We start from the raw sequence: 7,070 nt of genomic DNA on the forward strand, positions 1-7,070 counted from the left end.
GGCCTTACAAATGCACAGTCTAGTTCCATTTTTTTCAACAAATGTACACACACAGTGCCAACTATAGACCCTGCTAAAGAACCATGAGTAACAATAAAACAATTACCACTCAAGGACTGAAGTAGAGATGTAAAGACAGATCTGGAAAAATCTGCCCCTGAAAAGTATGAAGTTGAAGGGAATCTGCCACACTCCTCTGCAGCTGCTGGCTGGGCAGCCAATACAAAAGTGAATCTGCACGTGCGCTCCAGTCAATCCAGCTGTGGAAGAAATCACCCCAACACTGGCTGTTCAGCACTTCTCCCAGTGTCAGCGGTGGCTCCTTTCTGTTCCACGGTATCTGGCCTTGGAAGACAAGCAACGTGAAGGTTGTGCACTCAGGGTCACAACCGTTAGCAAGGGCTGTAACAGGAGGAACGGTAGCACAGTGCCCGCACCCAGCCTCCGTGTGCCACCTGGTCTTCCTCATAGCATGGTGGCTGAAATTCAGAGACAGCTGCCCTGAGAGAAGGAGGTGAGGGACACCTTCCTGCATTTCTTCTGCTGTTTCTGCCCAGGAAGCTACAGTAAGCCTGAAGGGGAGAAGCCCAGCCCTCTAGCACTCGGTCGAGGAATGTCCCACATTACATGTGGCTAACCTTGAAGATAGATTTTATTCACCAAACACATAGGCACATGAGCATCTGTGTGGCCATCATTAGAAAATGCAATCTGCTATCATATGCCATGCCAAAAATGATTCATTGATAGCAGGGAAATTTATTCTAAGAATACAATCAGCAGGGAAAAAATAGTTCTATCTAACAGTATTCATTGTGTGGGTTTATTTTGTTACTTACTTTTGAATTATTTTTGCAGTACCAGGAATCCAATGCGGGCTTGCCCATGCTAGACAGCAGTCTAGCAGTAAGCCACAGCTCCTGTATCCTGCCACACCCTCTTAAAATTTGAGAGCCTTGCTAAATTAACACAACCTGACCTGAGACTCACAATTTTCCTGCTCCACCCTCTCAAGGCCCTGGGATTCTGGACCTGTGCCTCCAGTCCTAGCCACAGTATAGGATTCGTGCTAAGAACGTAATGAAGACTGAGGTATTCTCTTTCCCTCATTGGCATCACTATTCAAACCCATCCTAGCGTTCAGGGATGAGTCAGAGAGTTACAGCAGGTCAGCTCAGGTCTCCCTGAGAGATGTTAGTGCACACAGAATGACCTGCTAGTGCCTCTACAACTTTGAAAAGCCTATAGGATGATGAAGTGCAAGACAGAAGGAACTGTAATTGTGGAAAACTATGCGTGTAATAGGAGAAAATATACAAGGTTAAACTAACTGGCCCAAGTAGGAATATGGAGGGGTTTGGGTCTTCATTTTCAGAAGTATATTACTTTTTTGCTTGTTTATTTGTTTTTTGAGACAGGGTTTCTCTGTGTAGCTTTGGCTGTCTTGGACTCCCTTTGTAGACCAGGCTGGTCTTGAACTCACAGCGATCCTCCTGCCTCTGCCTACAGAGCGCTGGGATTAAAGGTGTGCACCACCATGCCCAGCAGAAGTATATTACTTTAAAAAAAAAAAAAGATTTATTATTTGTTCAGTATTCTGCCCATATGAGTGCCTGCACTCCAAAAGAAGGCACCAGATCTCATTATAGGTGGTTGTGAGTCACCATGTGGTTGCTGGGAATTGAACTCAGGACTTTTGGAAGAACAGACAGTGCTCTTAACCTCTGAGCCATCTCTCCAGCCCTAGTATATTACTTCTTTTTTTTTTTTTTTTTTTTTTAAGAATCTGTTTTATTAGCCGGGTGTCGTGACACAGGCCTTTAATCCCAGCACTTGGGAGGCAGAGGCAGGCGGATCACTGTGAGTTTGAGGTCAGCCTGATCTACAGAGCAAGTCCAGGACAGCCAAGGCTACACAGAGAAACCTCATCTCGGAAAGGTAAAAAAAAAAAAAAAAAAAAAGAATCTTTTATTTATTTAATTTTATTTTTTGTTAGCTGGGCATGGTGGGGCATGGCCATAATCCCAGAACTCAGGAGGCAGAGGCAGGCAGATCTCTGTGAGTTGGAGGCCAGCCTGGTCTACAAAGCGAGTCCAGGACAACCAAGGCTACACAGAGAAACCCTGTCTCAAAAAAACCAAAAGAAAAAAATTGTTTTGTTTTTCAAGAAAGTTTTTCTGTGCAGCCCTGGCTGTCTTGGAACTTGCTCTGTAGACCAGGCTAGCCTCAAATTCAGAGATCCACCTGCCTCTACCTCCCAAAATGCTGGGATTAAAAGTATGTGCCACCATGTCCAGATTTAGAATTTCTGATGGGATATCTTTGGAAACTTTTTATTATAAAGTTGTTTATATACTATTATTTGAAGACGCATACTAAAAAAAATGATATATTTGTTTCATAAGCATCTTTCTGTAATCTGTTATAAAATTAAAATTAAACATAGAGAATCAGGGCTGGAGAGATGGCTTAATGGTTAAGAGCCCAGGTTAAGGACCTGGGTTCAATTCCTAGCACCCACATGGCAGCTCGCAACTGTCTGTAACTCCAAAATCTGATACTCTCACACAGACATACATGTATTTTTTAAAATACAGAGAATGTACTAACAATTTTTAACCAAAACCGGTCTATCATTTTTGATACCTTTATTTTTATAAAAAGAAAAAGAAATTTAAAGACAGGTTCTCAGATTTTATTCACAAAAAGTTATTAGTAGCAGAGTTTCTAAAATGATAATCTTTTGCTTTGTTTTTTCAAGACAGGGTTTCTCTGTGTAGCCTTGGCTGTCTTGGACTCTCTTTGTAGATCAGGCTGGCCTAAACTCACAGAGATCCACCTGCCTCTGCCTCCCTGAGTGCTGGGATTAAAGGCGTGCGCCACCACAACTGGCTGTCAGGTGGTTGTTAAAGTCTTGATGGTGGCAATTATTTCCACACACGGCCTATTGACCAGTACTTCATCACATGGACATATCTAGGTGCAAGACAGTCTGAGAAATGTTTCTGTTTTCATGGCCACACCATGGCCAGCTACTGGCCCTCGCACTGTGAAGGGATAGATATCAAATGGCATAGTCTGCCACTAAGGGATATGTCCGAATGCGTCCACAGAGCTTTGATGGTGCCTGGTTTTCAGGGATGGTGAGTTCTGTGGATGCAAGATCAGTCAGGCCCCATTCTCACCATCGCTGTTCTACAAAGCTCACTCTGCCTTCCTCAGGCACTGGAAATAAGGAAATGGCCAATGCCTCTGTCATCCAGAGGTCAATTTGTTTTTGAGTAAAACCACTGCAGATATGTCCATAGTGTGTCCTATTGACCAATGCTCTAAGTGTTCTGAGCCACATCAGCTATGTAATTTACAGGACTTGGAGCAACATTTTAAAAGCAGGGCTCCTTGTAGAATTTCAAGTCAGCCACGGTGGAGCATTAAACCATTCGGAGCCCCTGCCAAGCGCAGGGTCCCACACACCTGCTCAAGTGGCAGGCATGTGAAACCAAACTCTACTTGTCCTAAGACAGCCTCTGTTCATACTTATGAAAGAACACACACAGCTGGACACAGTGGCACACACCTGTAATCCCAGCACTCCGAGAGGCAGAAACAAGTAGATCTCTGAGTTCAAGGCCAACCTGATCTATAAATTGAGTCCAGGACAACCAGGGCTACACAGAGAAACCCTGTCTTGAAAAACCAAAAAGAACAAAAAAAAAAAAAAAAGGAAGGAAGGAAGGGAAAAAGAGAACACACATCATAGTGTTGACTTTTTTCATTGCTTTAGTTTTTAGTTGAGAAATTTCCCCATCTTGTTATGGCTCAGAAAAGCTTAGAAGTGGCTGGAGAGCAAGGCGATTAACTGCCTCACTCAGCAGAATCCCAGAGGGAGTGGAGTGCCCTTGTTGGGCACTGGCATCCAAGGCCTATCTGCCAAAAGTCAGCCATGTCGCTTTCTCTTTCCCTTCCCTCCCTCTGGCTGGCTCCATGGTACCCACTGCAGGCTTATCTAATACTCCCAGGACCACCCATTGCCAGCTTGGGTTAGACTGCTCTGGCCTGCCCATCCTTGTCTCCCTCGAGAGGAATCCTGGGAAGGACTCATCCTGAGGGAACTGGACAGAACAGTGCAGACAAGAGCATCAGGTGACAAGCTGCCCACCGAGGTTGCACAGAAGGGGCGGATGAATGTGCCAGGGTAGCTGGGGACAGGCGAGTAAGGTGTCAGATGGGCACGCATTCCTCCAGGGGCGAGCAGGCTGTGCGAGAAGCCGGGCAGAGGACAGGGCAATGATTAGCAAGCAGGAGAACGAGTCACGAATCCAGTCCCCTGGGCAGCTGCATGCGCAGCAGGCCCTCCTGGGTAGGACTCTATGCCAGGCTGCGCAGCTGGCAGAGGGAAAGGGGCCAGAGCTCCTGCGGGGCCTCTCGAGGATGGGCTAGGAGCCTGGCTTCTAATGACCACCTGTTCCTGGCCTGGGTCCAGAGCTGCCTACTATCTCTGCCTCTGGGTACAGCGTGCCCCCTGTGTCTTCTGAACAGGCCCCAACTTAGGGAGCTTTACTTCACCCTAGTGCCCCTCCACCCTCGCGCTTTTCACCCCACACCACAAGACCTGTAGTTTCCAGAGACCTTTAAGCTATGGGGAAAGCAGAGATTGACAGGGCCTGGCTCCCTCATAGGACCTACCTTCTCTGGGGATCTCCTGAGGAGGACAAAGCCCAGAGCCAAGTGCTACCCTGTGGAGAATGGGCAGACACCAGGTAGCCCCTCAACCTGAAGTACAAAGGTACTCTTCTGACTGGCCCTGAGGCATTCCAACTCTGTTGCTCTGGTGAGGGAGACCCAGAAGCAGCTGTGATGGCCAGTAGTTCATGACATGGGGTGTGACAGGCAGAAGAACCCTAACTACCTTGGCTCCAGAGCCAGGAGTTGGGGTGAGATGGCACGGAAGACTCACTGTGACCCCTTGACCATGATTTTCAGAGCTGGCTCTTCTCTCTTCGTTCCTCACAAGGAATTTGGACAGGCATTCCACTGAGCTCCGGAGAGCCCTGAAAGGAGTGACAGGGACAAGTGGCAGTACAGAGGCTTATAGTTGTGTGTGTGTGTGTGTGTGTGTGTGTGTGTGTGGTTGTGTTTTGTAGACAGGGTGTAGCCTTGGCTGTCATGGACTCACTTTGTAGACCAGGCTGGCCCCGAACTCTCAGAAATCCTCCTGCCTCTGCTTCTAGAGTGCTGGGATTAAAGGAGTGAGCCACTATGGCTGGCTATACCCAGTTGTTTGTTTCTTGTGGGGCCTGGGGAATCAAACTCAGGTCCTTGTGTGTACTTTACTGACTGCGCCATCTCCCTGACCCCTGAGCTACTCTTTGAATGCAAGTGGCTACTCTGGCCTTACAATCTAAGTGTAGCCTGTGTAGCCACACAGAGGGGCCAGAGAGGTGCCCTTTGGTGACACTAAGTTTGTTCTTGTCCTCCCCGAGTAGCTGGGGTAGGGAGGAGAGGAGCCAGGTACTCAGGAAAGTGTGTGTGTGTGTGTGTGTGTGTGTGTGTGTGTGTGTGTGTGTGTGTGTGTGTGTGTGGCCCCAGAAAAGGGAAGAGCCACTGCGCACTGCGGTCTTGGTCAGGCCCCCTGCCCTGCCGTCTGACCAGCGTAGGAGGAAGAATATGGCTGCTTCAGTGTCCCTCCTGGCCTGTGAGTCAGCCAGTAGATTTATTGAATGCTTAAGCTGCCCAGGGCCTGGCTGCGTCACCTCTGGCTCATCGCTGCTTCCCTGCATCCATCTTCTCCGTCTGAAAATGAGATCAATAACTCTCAGTGCTGAGGTAGGAGGAGGAGCAGTAACAACAGGGCTGCTGGTGACTAAACAGCCCGAGGGAGGCAAACATGGAGTGAGCCCCCGTCAGGCCCCCTTCCTGCCCGATAACTCACTGAAGGGATGGCAAACACAGTGGTCTCGAGGAGTCACAGATCCTAAGATTCACGCCCAGGCCAAGGCTAAATGAGCTCCTGGTACACTTTGTTTATGTGGGTGTAGTGAATCTGCATGTGTGGTGTGAGGCTGTATATGTTATATGTAGTGTGTTTCTATATTGCAGTGGCTGGGGAGGGGGCAGGTTGAGTGTGTAGAGTGTGTGTGTGTGTGTGTGTGTGTGTGTGTGTGTGTGTATGCACACTTCTATCCTATCTGGCCCCAGAAAAGGGAAGAGCCACTGCAGTTTTGGGAAAGCAATATAGGAGGCTTGTAAGGCATGGTATGAGATATGTGTGGTTTTGGGGGATGGAATAAGGTGTGTGTGGTTTGTGGGGTGTGTGGTGTATGTGTAGTTTGTAAGGGGTGTGGTACGTTACATATGTGGTTTGTGGAGGTGGGTGGGTTTGGGGGTTGTGGTAATGTGGCATGAGGGCTGTGTAGTGTGACCCGGCTGCTGCTCCTGTAGATGGTACCTTACATGGAGTGGCTACTGTGGGTTTGGGAGAGCTCTGGTTACAGTTCTCAAGGGCACCTGGCAGCTGCAGACCTATGGGCACACAGCTCTGGGCCCACTCTGATTTATTAATGGAGCACCTCTAGTGTGAGCGCACCCCCCACCCCGCAGCACCTTACCACAAGATCCCAGGTAATGTCAGCACATTCAGGCCTAAGCCACATGGTGGCCACAGCCAGCTGAGCTCACACCCGACTGTGGAGGTTCCTGCTTCCTGGGGTACACTTACAGGGTGGGGCCCATCTTCCACAGCAGCAAATATCTCCTTAAGTCACTGCCATCTTCACTTGCTAACACTCTCGGATTGGTGCTGTGTCCTCTGATTAGCCCGGTTCTCTGTCCTTCAAAGCCTGTGGTTAGGTGTGTAAATCCTTCAATATGCTTCGTTATTCTTGGCTGTTTTGTGGGGAGATCGTTCCCCAAACACCTTAACAACTTACAAGAGCAGACACTTGGCTTTTTGTCTTCGTGTGGTTCTGTTGTTGTTTTTGTTTTGGTGCCAGAGATCAAAACCAGGACCTCATGCAGGCTAAGTATGCTGAGCCACATCCCCAGCCACTAATGCAGTTTTCCGTATGTGC

At 48.3% G+C, this 7,070-nt stretch overlaps 1 long non-coding RNA gene across 1 annotated transcript; it reads right to left on the reverse strand.

The window, feature by feature from the left end:
* Positions 1-4,175: 4,175 nt before the first annotated feature.
* Positions 4,176-4,934, reverse strand: LOC311599736. The gene is made up of 3 exons (XR_014779988.1): positions 4,910-4,934; positions 4,687-4,736; positions 4,176-4,256 (listed from the first exon to the last, which is right to left on the reverse strand). It is a non-coding gene; the product is annotated as an uncharacterized lncRNA (long non-coding RNA).
* Positions 4,935-7,070: the final 2,136 nt, after the last annotated feature.

Source organism: Acomys minous (genome assembly GCF_964271855.1).
Source record: "Acomys minous genome assembly, chromosome: 6".
Classification (NCBI taxonomy): Eukaryota; Metazoa; Chordata; class Mammalia; order Rodentia; family Muridae; genus Acomys; species Acomys minous.